This window comes from Oryctolagus cuniculus, chromosome 1 (genome assembly GCF_051225735.1).
Source record: "Oryctolagus cuniculus isolate XC-2025 breed Fujian yellow rabbit chromosome 1, ASM5122573v1, whole genome shotgun sequence".
NCBI lineage: Eukaryota > Metazoa > Chordata > Mammalia > Lagomorpha > Leporidae > Oryctolagus > Oryctolagus cuniculus.
Window position 1 is genome coordinate 120981101 of NC_142867.1, and position 13053 is coordinate 120994153.

At 39.5% G+C, this 13053-nt stretch overlaps 1 long non-coding RNA gene across 1 annotated transcript; it reads right to left on the reverse strand.

Annotated features, from left to right (window-relative positions):
* Positions 1–11047: 11047 nt before the first annotated feature.
* On the reverse strand, positions 11048–12274 carry LOC149128597 (uncharacterized). The gene is made up of 3 exons (XR_016221689.1): positions 11990–12274; positions 11852–11901; positions 11048–11582 (listed from the first exon to the last, which is right to left on the reverse strand). It is a non-coding gene; the product is annotated as an uncharacterized LOC149128597 (long non-coding RNA).
* Positions 12275–13053: the final 779 nt, after the last annotated feature.

The following is a 13053-nucleotide window of genomic DNA, read 5'->3' on the forward strand; positions in this document are numbered from 1 at the left end:
TAAATGATAAGTTATTTTGGTAAAATGTAACCCCCCTTGCTATTCTCTATTTATGTTGAATATTTTCATATTCAGTTTCCAAGACACTACATATAATTCTCTTCTATATTGCACATAATTTTTATTGTGCTTCTCCTCTCACAAGAATACAAACTCCTAAAGGTCAGTGGTGATTTGTCTATTTTATTCTTTGACATACCCTAATAGCCTAGATAAGTGCCTGGCACTGAATCTAAGTTAATACATAAATTAAATAAGATTAAGTGGATGAAAATATTTAAAGTTGAACTCATAATGCTCCTACTTTATGTTTCCCATGCAATAAATAAAAATATCTATTTTTTTTCTTTTCTATAAAGGGTCAGATAGTAAATATTTTAGGCTTCATGGGCCATATGGTCTCTGTCGCAACTACTCAGCTCTGCTGTTGCAGGATTAAGGCAGCCACAGACAATACATAAATTAATAGATGTGGCTATGTTCCAATTAAACTGTGTTTACAAAATTTGCCAGCCAGCTGGACTTGAAGAAATTACAAACAGGGAGGAGGAACATCTCCTTGATGTGTTTTTCAAGAGGAGGATAAAGATGACACTTTAGTTGGAGATAAATGTGGGGTTTAAGAGAGGGCTTTGCTGTACTTTATTTTGTTTCTAGTTTGTTGCTTAGCCTAGAGTAAATTCATCTTGATTAAATGTTCATGAAAGATCTAATTGAGGAGGAGATGTTAACTTGTAGAGAGCAGGGTTAAAAATAGTGCTGTGTGAATCAGAAGGTTGGAAGGGATGAAGGTAAGGGCATATGGAGCAGGAACTTGCACAAGTTCTCCATCTTAACAGAGGAGAATGGAGGAGGATGTAGATGCTTATGTCTGGGAAGGGGAGGATGAAAGAGCTCCTGTCTGATAACTTCTGTTTCCTCTGTGAAACAGGGGTAGAAACTTGTAGAGTGACAGGAGTTAAATAATGGAACTATAGACTTAACATTCAATGTGGAGAACTCATCTTAGTTAGAAGAATATGGGGAATTAATCTTTTGGTGATGGTTTTTTAATTTTTTTTTTTATTTTTGGTCTCTGCTCAGCATCTTGGATGTAGGCAGAGAGAACGTGTTCACTTGGATTCACTCACTGTTAGGGGTTTGAAAGAGGAGAGGAAAACATTGAGAAAAAAATAGACTTTATGTATTAGAGGTGATGTTATTTATTTAGTGCTTGCTTATTTTAAAATTATTTATTTATTTATTTGAGAGACAGATGGACAAAAGGAGCTATTATTTGCTGGCTCACTTCCCAAATGCAGCCAACAGTGGGGCTGAAACTGGGAGCCAGAAACTCTAGGTCTCCCACAAGAGTGGCAGGTACCTAATCATGTGAACCATTATTTATTGCTCCCTACGTTTGCATTAGCAAGACATTGGGATAAAGAGTAGAGCAGAGACTCAAACGTGAGTATTTGGATGTGAGATACAGGCATCTTAATCAGTATCTTAACCTCCAGATTAAAGGTCTACTTGTAGATAGTTTTAGTGAAGCAAGAAATTCTGGATTCCTAATATAAAAACAGAAGAGGTAACTGTAAGATCGAAGTAGGAGTAATTTAATAAGCAAGATGGAAAGAGAAACAGTTTAGTTTAGAGAAGTGCATACTTGAGTTAGTGACTGTGGAGTGAACCAAGTTCAAGGAGTAAACTGGAGTGCATTAGAGAGGCCATTTGTAGGTGAAGAGGCTAAGGAAGTGAACCAAAGTGTTCAATAAATCATCCTTGGGGAATGTGAGGTAATAAGAGTTGATGCTAGAATTTTGGCAGAGCTGTCCTTGGCTGTAAGGGGAATGGAATGGAATATTTCATGACTGTAAAGTCATAGTGTACACTGCTTCATGGCTGAGAAGGAATAAACTGGAGGTCAACAGATAGTAGAACCTAGAGAAAGGTTTAGTCTGAGGGCAGAGCCCCCACAGGAGATGACTTAATTGTAACAGGAGGAACAATGAGGAGCCACAGTGGGGGACATGCATCTGGTGCTGCAGTCAGGTTGAAGCTTTGGAAGTCAGCATATCACATTGGAGTGCCTGGTTGGAGGCTCAGTTCCTCCATTGCTCATCCAGCTTCCTGTTAATGCATATCTTGGGATGCTGCAGGTGATGGTTCAAGTACTCGGGTCCCTGCCACCTTGGATGGAGTTCCTGGCTCCTGGCTTCAGTCTAGCCCAGTCTTTACAGCTGTGGGCATTTGGGGAATGAAGTAGTAGAAGGAAGATCGATTCTCTCTCTCTAATTAAATTCATTAAAGAAATTTAAGGATTTTTACAAGAAGCCATGGGGAACCAGAAACACAGCATCCATTCTTTTTTTTAATAGAAAGCTTTTATCTAATAAATATAATTTTTGTAAGTACAACTTTTGGATTATAGCTGTTCTTCCCCCCATAACAGCCCTCCCATCTCCAAACCATCCCACCTCCTACTCCCTCTCCTATCCATTCTTTATTAAGATTAATTTTTAATTATCTTTATATACAGAAGATCAACTCTATACTAAGTAAAGATTTCAACAGTTTGCAACCACACAGACACTCAAGTGTAAAGTACTATTTGAAGACTAGTTTTACCATTAATTCTCATAGTACAACACATTAAGGACAGAGGTCCTACACGGGGAGTAAGTGCACAGTGACTCCTGTTGTTGATTTAACAATTGACACTGCTATTTATGATGTCAGTAATCCACCAAGGCTCTTGTCATGAGCTGCCAAGGCTATAGAAGCCTCTTGAGTTCACGAACTCAGACGTGGAATCAACCTAAATGCCCATCAATGGAACACTGGATAAAGAAATTATGGGATATGTACTCTATGGAATACTACACAGCAGTAAAAAAAATGAAACCCAGTCATTTTCAACGAAATGGAGGAAACTGGAAAACAGCATGCTGAGCACCCATTCTTTGTCCACCATTACAACATGGGAGAAAACCATCACCCATTATTTTCAAGGGCCTCAAGGTGGATAGTGTTCTGAAGAAGGCCAGGGGTAAGAAATGCATGTGTGTAAGGTTGCCATAAAACACACCAAACACCAGAGTTAGAGGAAAGGTGTATTGTCAGGTGGGGGAAGCCTGAGGGGCAGGGGGAGTGGGCAGGAGCATAAGAGAGAGTGAGCACATGTTTGGGAATAGGTCCTGTTAAACCTTTGCAGGGGGCGGGCAGGGAAGTAGGAGCAATGAATCCCATTAGGGTGGAGGCTGGAGCTGACACCTGTGTTTGGGCCATCTGTTCACCTGGCTTCCAGCAAGGGCAGCAGGGTCTAGAGCCTAGGATGGTGTCTGGGGCATAGATGGCATCACAGATAAGACTGTGCCATTTTACTAACAATGTGTATATACTGTTACCAGTGAAATGGCAGCAGAGGAAAGATTACTTCGGTTCTTTGTCTCACATGGAAGAAGAATTTCCAAGCTGGCAAGGCATAGAGAAAGCATTTAAAAGTATTTAAAAACAAGATTTATTTAAGTCAAAGATCTCCAACCAGAGTGACCTGGAGGGGGCTCCAAGAGAAGCAAAACCCGAAGGGGTCGGTGGTACCGGGGTTTTTGAGCACAATTTTGGGGAAGAAAAAAATTTATGAGCTTGATATTTAGTTATAAGTCAGGGACAAACACATCAAAAGATCTTTTTTGTAATCTTTTTATTCTGTCTGGCTTGCTCATGATAAAACAAAAGAACCATCAGAAGGGTGGGATATCCAATTTGTTTTACAAGTAAGCTAGGAGCTCACCAACTCTGACCTTATATGAACTCAAGAGGCTTCCATAGCCTTGACAGCTCATGGCAAGGGCCTCGGTGATTACTAATGTCATAAATAGGAGTGTCAATTGTTAAATCAACAACGGGAGTCACTGTGCACCTGCTCCACACATAGGATCTCTGTCCTTAATGTGTTGTACTATGAGAATTAATGGTAAAATTACTAGTTGAACAGTACTCTATATCTTGCGCAGTTGTGTGGGTGCAGTCTGTTGAAATCTTTGCTAAGTATATGCTAAGTTGATCTTCTGTATATAAAGATAATTGAAAATGAATCCTGATGAAGAGTGAGATGGGAGAGGGAGTGCGAGATGGGTTGGCTGTGGGTGGGAGGGAGGTTATGGGGAAAAAGCCACAACAATGCAAAAGTTGTACTTTGTAAATTTACATTTATTAAATAAAAAATTTAAAAAAACAAACAAACAAGTAAGCTAGGAGCTCAGAAGGAATCACCACTCCTCGCTATTCTTGTGGTGTCACTGGAGGAAAGGCTATGGAAACTGTGGGGTTCTTGTCTTCATGCAAGAAAGAATTCAGAGGCAAGACAGAGTGGAGTGATAAGGCTTTATTGGGGACAGAGAGAGAGAGAGCGCACAGTCGCTAGGACTGGGGGAGAGCCAGGCTACATGTTTGAATGGAGAGAATACCTCTGGGCAGGCCAGGTGGGAGCTGGGCCCTCTGGGCTCCCTAGGTTTTTAAGGGAGTCTGTTTACCTACCTCCCCCTCTCCTCCAGGACAAAGGATGGAGAGTCCTGATGGAAAGGTTTGTTAAGATGAAAATTATCAAATTCCTCCTCAGATTTGCTGGCTCCCAGGCAGAGTAGGGGGGCTTCCATTAGGGTGTCTGAGAGGGTTTTATTGCTCCATGTTATCAGATCAGGTAACCCATTCGGTCCGAGAGAGAATTCTCCTGGGAGCTCTCCTTGTGGGGGAAGGGCTGGGACCACCTGGGAGGTTATCAGGGTCTGGGCCAGACTTTGAAGTGCAAGATGCTGGGCTTCTGGAGCTTCCCAGTAGGTGCTGATCCTCAGGCCTGCCTCCACACACACATAGGCTAAATCTGACTTCCTACCTAACAAAGGTAAAATTGGAAATTCCTAAGAAATGGGGCAGGCATTTTTGACCTTGCTAAAGACAACTTTTGGGGGAAGCAAGCATTTTGCACACTTAATTTCCACCAGGACCACCCTGACTGGCTATTAACCTGTCTGACCCCTCACAATACTTCACACATACTGCAGCATGGACAGTTCCTGAAGGTTTAGCTGAAGGGTTTGTCAATGGGATACTGGGTAACACAATAAGGGATTACACAGGACCATGTGGTGATGGCACAGTCGAGTCCTTGGGCCTACATCCAAATAGTCACCCATTCTATATCAAAACAATACAAAGACTTAGAAATCCTAAAACATATTCTTCAAATTCTACCATCATTTATAACCCAGGTTTCACCTCTACTACCTTAATGTACAACACTATTCTCTCTTACTTTTATCCCAGTCTCCAACCCATCAACATTTCTCCATTCTTCATCCCTTTTTTCTGAAAATCAATTATAAAAAGTGAACAAGTTTCATGTACTTCATATAAACAGTTCTAAGAGCATAGTGGTGCTTCCCACTCTACCCTCCCTTCCTCCAACTCTCCCTCCTACTTTTCTTACTTTTAAGTTTTACAATGACACACTTTCAATGTTCTTTATAATCACAAGCTTAACCCTTCAGTAATAAAGAACTCAACAAGTAGTACTTCCTTTTCATCCCTTCTCCACAAAGCTTTCTTGGCAGTTTTTATCCAATACAGCTTGACCATATAACCACTCTTCAAAATCTCCTGGAATAGCTTCCCAATATGAGGTCCTGCTTAATAAGGTGCTGCTTATTCCTAAGTTTTTCCCTCTTTCCATATCAATGTTACATTTCGTTGATACAGGACCATGTCCTCCATCTTTTCCCATGCTATTCTGCACTTCTGAGCCTTGCCCAGGCTTGTTCTCTGCCTGGAACTTCCCTTGCACCTCTTTTGTCTCTTTTGTCAGACGGTCTCTTTCTCACAGTCAGGCACGTAAATCAAAGTTTCATTGTTTTTATTGTTCCAGAACGATTTCATCAAGCCCTCCTTTGTATCTTGTGTTTATGTGTATTCAAATTGCTTTGACAAATATTTGTTCAGTTTATATTTTCCCTTAACAGCTTTGCCTGCTGGACAATGAACTTCTTGAATGACCAAGGACCAAGAGTGATGTGTGTAACATAGACATTTGATAGAGGCTTAGCAAATTGATGTGGACTTAACACACCTGCTCTTGCCATAAGCACGCTGCTTTCAAGTAAGTTTTCTCTCTTTTGGCTCCACTCTTGAAATACAAATTGACCTCTCAGAATTTTTCCTCTAATGCCCTTGTTGGAAAATGTTAATAACTGGTCAGTGACAGGTGTGATTAAGCCTTCCCTTCTCCCTTATTTAGATTGGTGTCATTGCATGGGCTCTGAGAGAGTCATAAAGAACGTTAACACTGCATCCACAGTGACAGAACAAACCATTCCCTAGAAATTGATAAGGGTGTTTTTTTCTGGAAATGGATTCAGAGGCTGCAAAACAAACTGTTGTCTCAATTGCTATCCATCTCCCTTCCTTTAATAACTTTCATATATTTCACCCCACTCCTTTCTCTGATTGATGTAATAAATGCATTTATCTTTAAGGATGGAGATTAGCAGAATTTTCTAACATAGAGGAAAATGATGTCCCTTAACCAAGCCTCTTTACATATTTTAAAATATGATTTATTTAGGAATTCTGGTTAATCATCTGGAACTCTAGCTCTTATTAATCTAACTGGAATTAATGATCCTGAAAAGAAATTTAAGTGTAAAATTTAATTCCTTGATAATTTATACTTATAGTATTAAAGAGACTGTTGAGATGATTTCATGGGAGTATTATTGGATGATGTGATTAAAGATTAAAATACAATTTCTATTATGGTTCTGGGGAAAAATGCAAGAAGTTGGCATCTTAAAACCATATTTGTCCAACAAATTGACAGGAAACATATTCTACCATAGTATTAATAATTTTGAGACTATTTTAAAGTGTAATTTATATGAATGAAGTTGAACATCATTTCATTTGATTATGTTTACAGCTTTTGCCTATTTTCCTGCTCAACTTTGATAATTTCTACTTTTATTTTTTTGATTTCTTTTTTTTAAACTTTTATTTAACAAATGTAAATTTCCAAAGTACAGCTTATGGATTACAGTGCCCCCCCTCATAACTTCCCTCCCACCAGCAACCCTCCCCTCTCCCACTCCCTCTCCCATTCCATTCATATCAAGATTCATTTTCAATTAGCATTATATTCAGAAGATCAATTTAGTATATATTAAGTAAAGCTTTCAACAGTTTGCACCCACATAGAAGCACAAAGTGTAAAATACTGTTTGAGTACTAGTTACCGTATTAATTCACATTGTACAACACATTAAGGACAGAGATCCTACATGGGGAATAAGTGCACAGTGACTCCTGTTGTTTACTTAATAAATTGACACTCTTGTTTATGGTGTCAGTAATTACCCTAGGCTCTTGTCATGAGTTGCCAAGGTTATGGAAGCCTTTTGAGTTCGCCAACTCTGATCCCATTTAGACAAGGTCTTAGTCAAAGTGGAAGTTCACACCTCCCTTCAGAGAAAGGTACCTCCTTCTTTGATGCCCATTCTTTCCACTGGGATCTCACTCACAGAGATCTTTCATTTAGGTTTTTTGGGTTTTTTTTGTTTGTTTGTTTGTTTGTTTGTTTTGCCAGAGTGTCTTGGCTTTCCATGCCTAATATACTCTCATGGGCTTTTCAGACAGATCCAAATGCCTTAAAGGTTGATTCTGAGGCCAGAGTGCTGTTTAGGACATCCACCATTCTATGAGTCTGCTGTGTATCCCGCTTCCCATGTTGGATTGTTCTCTCCCTTTTTGATTCTATAAGTTAGTATTAGTAGACACTAGTCTAATTTATGTGATCCCTTTGACTCTTAATCCTATCATTATGATCAACTGTGAACTGTGCTGAACTGTACATCTCCTCCCTCTCTTATTCCCACTCTTATATTTAACAGGGATCACTTTTCAGTTAAATTTAAACTTGTAAGATAATTGTGTGCTGATTACAGAGTTCAACCAATAGTATTAAGTAGAACAAAAAATACTAAAAGGGATAAAGTATTAAATTGTTCATCAATAATCAGGAAAAGGGCTGATCAAGTCACTGTTTCTCATAGTGTCCATTTCACTTCAACAGGTTTCCCCTTTGGTGCTCGGTTAGTTGTCACTGATCAGGGAGAACATATGATATTTGTCCCTTTGGGACTGGCTTAATTCACTCACCATAATGTTTTCCAGATTCCTCCATCTTGTTGCAAAAGACCAGATTTCATTGTTTTTTACTGCTATATAGTATTCTATAGAGTACATGTCCCATAATTTCTTTATCCAGTCTACTGTTGAATGGGCATTTAGGTTGGTTCCAGGTCTTAGCTATTGTGAATTGAGCTGCAATAAACATTAAAGTGCAGACAGCTTTTTTGTTTGCCAATTTAATTTCCTTTGGGAAAATTTTAAGGAGTGGGATGGCTGGGTTGAATGGTAGGGTTATATTCAGGTTTCTGAGGAATCTCCAGACTGACTTCTATAGTGGCTTTACCAATTTGCATTCCCACCAACAGTGCGTTAGTGTCCCTTTTCCCCACATCCTCACCAACATCTGTTGTTGGTAGATTTCTGTATGTGAGCCATTCTAACCAGGGCGAGGTGAAACCTCATTGTGGTTTTGATTTGCATTTCCCTGATTGCTAGTAGGCCTGAACATTTTTTCATGTGTCTGTTGGCCGTTTGGATTTCCTCTTTTGAAAAATGTCTACTGAGGTCCTTGGCCCATTTGTTAAGTGGGTTGTTTTTTCTACATTGTTTTTTGAACTCTTTATTTAAGTCATTATACCTTTTACTATAATGTAAATTAAAAATGTTATCTCAAATAAATAAGTAAAAAAGATCGGCCGGCGCCACGGCTCACTAGGCTAATCCTCCACCTAGCGGCGCCGGCACACCGGGTTCTAGTCCCGGTTGGGGCGCCAGATTCTGTCCCTGTTGCCCCTCTTCCAGGCCAGCTCTCTGCTGTGGCCAGGGAGTGCAGTGGAGGATGGAGTGCACCTGGCTCCTGGCTCCTGCCATCGGATCAGCACAGTGCGCCGGCTGCAGCGCGCCGGCCGGGGCGGCCATTGGAGGGTGAACCAACGGCAAAGGAAGACCTTTCTCTCTGTCTCTCTCTCTCACTGTCCACTCTGACTGTCAAAAAATTAAAAAAATTAAAAAAATTAAAAAAATCAAGATAAATAGATGAGTTTAAAATATCTAAAAAATGTGTATCAGACAAACATTTGAGATGTTTTTCAAAGAATAAAATGTGGATATTTTGTTTCCTTAAAATTACAAGAAATTTTTCAAAGAACAAAAATACAAATGGCTGACACAAAATAAAAAATGATTAGGATCATTAGCCACCAGGTAAATGCAAATAAAAACCAAGATGTGCTATCACCTCATCCCAGTTAGAATGGCTATTGGGGCCAGTGCTGTGGCACAGGGGATTAACTCCCTGGCCTGAAGCGCCTGCATCCCATATAGTGCCAGTTTGAGATCTAGCTGCTCCATTTCCAATCTTGCTCCCTGCTGTGGCCTGGGAAAGCAGCAGAAGATGGTTCAAGTCCTTGGGCCCCTGCACCCATGTGGGAAACCTCGAAAAAGCTGGCTCCTGGCTTCGGATCGGCGCAGCTCTGGGTGTTGCGGCCATCTGGTGAGTGAACCAGCAGATGGAAGACCTCTCTCTCTCTCTGCCTCTCCTCTCTCTGTGTAACTCTGACTTTTAAATAAATAAATAAATCTTTCAAAAAAATAGAATGCCTATCATTCAAAAATCAAAAAATAACATATGCTGGCAATGATATGATGAAGAAAGTATCTTAATATACTGTTGGTAGGAAAGTAAACTGGTTCATCCATTTTGGAACAGAGTTTGGAGATTCCTTAGAAAACTAAATAGATCTATCATATGACCCAGATATCCCACTCCTGAGATACTCAAAGGGAGTGAAATCAGCATATAAAAGCTACCTGTACCCCATGTTTACAGCAGTTCAATACACAATAGCTAAGACATGAAATCAGTCCAGGTGCCCATTAGCTGATGACTGAATAAAGAAAACATGGTATATATACATGATAGAACACTACTCAGCTATAAAAAGAATAAAATCCTGTCTTTGGCAATAAAACTGATGCAACTGGAGACCATTATGCTTAGTGAAATGATCCAGACTCAACATGACAAATAGCATATGTTTTCTTTGATTTGTGGTAACTAATATATAGAGTACAAAACAAATTTAATGTATTTGAGTGAAATTGACATCTTGAGATTTGATTATTGCTTATAGTCTTTGTTTATATGACTGCTGAGCAGTGGTCTTTCTAGTTTTTACCTGTTGAAATCTTTGTTTTGTGGAGCGTTAGACCTGTGACTATGAAGTAAATTAGCAGTATGTTACTGAAAAAAAAATGTTTTAAATAGAGAGAAAGGAAGGAAGGGGAGAGGGAGAGAAGAAAAGGAGGGCAGGAAATTGTTATTATCTTCTTAGAATCAAATCTATAAACTACATGAAATCTATCTCTTTATATAAATGATAATAAATTAAAAAAGAAAATAAACAGTTCAGCATATATTGTTGTATTGGTAGGTTTACCCATTTCTTTCCTTGTTTTTTTCTTTTTTTTTAAACAAAATTGGTTGGTTAGTAAGACTCAAGCATCCCCTTTGTCAAAAAAAATGAGAAAAATATAGGGCTTAACAGAAAAAGAAGTTTAACAATGTCACTCATCTCTTACTTAGATTCTTTTCTGGTGAATGGTTTGAAGATAATTGAGTCAAGAAAAAATATAGCACAAAGCAAAAAAGTAAAGAAAACAAACAACAGCAAATGCAGTCTTGTTTCCAAAAAGTAACCTTGACTCTAGTTCTTCCATAGAACTTGTCAGTGTAATGGTTCAAATGTTTTTTTTTTTTTTTTTTTTTTTAGATTTAAAAGTATTTATTAGAATCAAGGACTGCCAGCCAGAGCGGTGCGCAGAGGGGCTTCCAAGAGAGGAAAACCCAAAGGAGACTGGTGGCAGTAGGCTTTAAGTACAATTTCAAAGGAAAAAAAAAAAAAAAAACTGGACAGATTGGCTTTCCATTACCAGGAGGGGACAGAAACCACCAAAAGATCTCATTTACAATTCTCTGTCTTGTCTGGCCTGCTAAAGGTGGGATAGGTAACTTGTTTTCACATTAAGCTGTGAGCTCTGAAGGAGCTCCCTTGCTAGTCTCGTGGTAAATTTGGGGATTCCAAAGCAAGGAGGGCGGCCTGTTTGTTCTTGCTAGAGATAATGTTTTAGGGAAGGAAGCAAATATTTTACACCCCAAATTCTGCTGGAATCCCCTGACTATCTATTAACCCATCTGACCCCTCACATTCCCTCCCAGATGGAAGCCCTAACATCTGTTAGGGGAACGGGGGGCGATGATCACTCTGGCTGCTTCATGCTGAAAAGAGGTGTCTTTGGGAACGGAGTCAAGACAAGGTTGCAGCAGGAGGTGGCCTCTCCAGGGGGATGCAGCGCCGTCTGCAGAAACGGCTTCCATCGGAGGTTTCATGTGCATGGCCACATAGAATTTTACTTCAAGTCTGAAAAGGAATTTAACAAGCAGTTTAAACACACAGGATCTAAAATTGCAGGATCTAAAACTTAGGACAGAGTCATTATTAGAGGCCCTAAGAAAAGTGTTTAAACTATGAGCACGTTTTTTTCATTGAGAGGCAAATTCTAAACTGACAAAAAGGGCTTGAAAACATTCAGGTGGGCTTAAGACCTTGTCAGCTACAAGGCTCAGACCTATCTACGTCTCTTCACGTGCGGTACATCATAAAGGAGTCACCCTGTTGACTTGCATTACCTGGCTGGCTTGGGAGCAAAGCTGGCTTGAAGAGAAGGTAAGTGGCATTCCTAAAAGGAAAACATTTTTAGTTAATACACAGTTCTGCATGCAATGTTGTTGACCCTGCTTGGCCATCCCCTTGACAGCAGTGGTTACTTTGGAAGCTGGGACGAGTGAAGGGCTTGGCTTTTCCTCTTAAAGTGAACAAGGCCTGTGGATCTGACCTGGAGCCCTTCAACTGCAGGGCAGGTCCATTTCCAGTGACTCAACTCTTGGCTGGCATAGCTGCCAGGGCTCTTCATAAGCTGACTTCTGCTGAAGCCTTGGTTTCCCACATCGGAAACCAAATGCAATGGACTGGCCTGTTGGGTCTCTTTGATGGCAGATCACTGTGTAAAACAGCCATTAATTGGCCTGCTACCTATCTTTGTATTGTTTCTGCAGCCTAGCTTCCTCTTCGTCCTGGTTTTTGTTAACACAGGCCAGAGGAAACCTTTAAGGGAATGCAAGCCAAGGGGGTGCTCTGACTTCAATCTTTGGTGGCCTAAACTAGAAATCTGTGGTCACAGGCATGTGCTGATAGTGGTTTTCTTTGAGATAGAAAATGCCCATGGGGAAAGCTATGTCAAAAATGATGACCACCTTGTTTATTAAATTTTAAGTCATTAGTAAAACTCTCCCTTAGGGTGGTTAAAAAAAAAAAGGGGAGGTTTTGTCTGTTTATTGTGCCCATGGCAAAGTAAATCTAGCTGTGGAATCATAATTTAAGTTCTCATTTTGGCTATGCTATTATTACAGAAAAAAATGTTAGCCATCCCTTTTATAAGGTCTAAAGATCAAATTGTACATTCTAGAGAGTTCTTCAGAATAGAATTAACTTCTATATTTAAGAGAATAGAGAAATGAGGGAACAGGTTAGGCTTTGTAGATCGCTTACTGACAACAATATCAAATGAAAACTAGCAAACAATTTTAACTGCTAATTAACAACGTAGGAAAACATTTACCTGAAAGTCCAATGCCTTTTATAAATTTCAATGCAAGAGTATTATGTATTTGGAAACATTGCTTAAATATCTAACACAAGTGAAACTTGTTTGACCAGCAAACCCAAGTTAACAAATTTATAACATCTGGTACAGAAATTTAGGTCACACAAACCAAAAAGGTATCTTTGATTAACTTAGCAGTTTGAATTTATGAGTGGTATTTTATCTATA